Source organism: Egretta garzetta, unplaced genomic scaffold (genome assembly GCF_000687185.1).
Source record: "Egretta garzetta isolate BGI_Z169 unplaced genomic scaffold, ASM68718v1 scaffold143, whole genome shotgun sequence".
Lineage (NCBI taxonomy): Eukaryota > Metazoa > Chordata > Aves > Pelecaniformes > Ardeidae > Egretta > Egretta garzetta.
This window is the reverse complement of record NW_009259310.1, coordinates 605,874-606,704: the sequence shown is the minus strand read 5'-3', so window position 1 is coordinate 606,704 and position 831 is coordinate 605,874. Positions and strand designations below refer to the sequence as shown.

The following is an 831-nucleotide window of genomic DNA, read 5'->3' as shown; positions in this document are numbered from 1 at the left end:
GTGCCACGGCGCAGGGTGCGGGTAAGCCACCATGAGGAGGGGATATGGCTCCTGCCCTCCAGAACCACCACGGTGGGTGCTCGTGGTACCCATGCCTGGGTGATGCCTGTGCTGCCCGCAGTGCTGGCACTGGGCGCAGCGTGTGCTGGGACGTGGGCAAGCATGGTCCCAGGAGACCCCACAGCCACTCGGACGCTTGCAGCCTGGGGCCGGGCACGCGCTCTCCTTCTGCTGTGGAAAGCCCTGGTGTGGAGCCTCCCCAGCCCTGCTCAGAGCTGCCATTTCCTGCGCTGCTGCAGCAGGGTCCCCGTGTCCTGTACCCCAGGAACAGGGGCACGGTGGTCAGTGGCCTCCTCGCCCTGCGGTGAGCTGGTAGCCCTCCCTGGCCACCCTGCGGCGTCGGGAGTACTTACAGGTGCCCTGCCATCCGCTCCTTTCTTTGTACCCCGGATTTGGAACCTTTTTCCAGCTTCTTCCCCCAGCCGGGACCTGACTATTAACAGCTGCAGCGGAGGCTGGGACGTCCCTGAACCCACATTTCTGAAGAGGTGCTGAAACCTGCCCCGAGCCGGGAGCTGTGGGGGTTTTCCCAGTGCTGTCGCAGCTCCCCGGGGTCCCCGCCGGGATTTAGGCACCTCGTCTGTTCTCTTGCAGGGCCAGCTGCTTTCCTCTGAGGTCATCTGAAGGGGAGCTGGCAGGAGAAGAGTTGCTTTTAAGATGACACGAACGGACCCACCTGACATCCTGGTGTCTACGGTGTACCAAGACATAAAGGTGGCCACTGCAGCCCCCGGGGATTCGATCGTCTGCCAGCCCCTGGCACGATGTGAA

General features: G+C 63.5%; 1 protein-coding gene across 1 annotated transcript in view; it reads left to right on the top strand.

Annotated features, from left to right (window-relative positions):
• AJM1 (apical junction component 1 homolog) overlaps positions 1–831 on the top strand; it is a 5,089-nt gene that overhangs the window by 1,059 nt on the left and 3,199 nt on the right. The gene's annotated exons all lie outside the window — the stretch shown is intronic.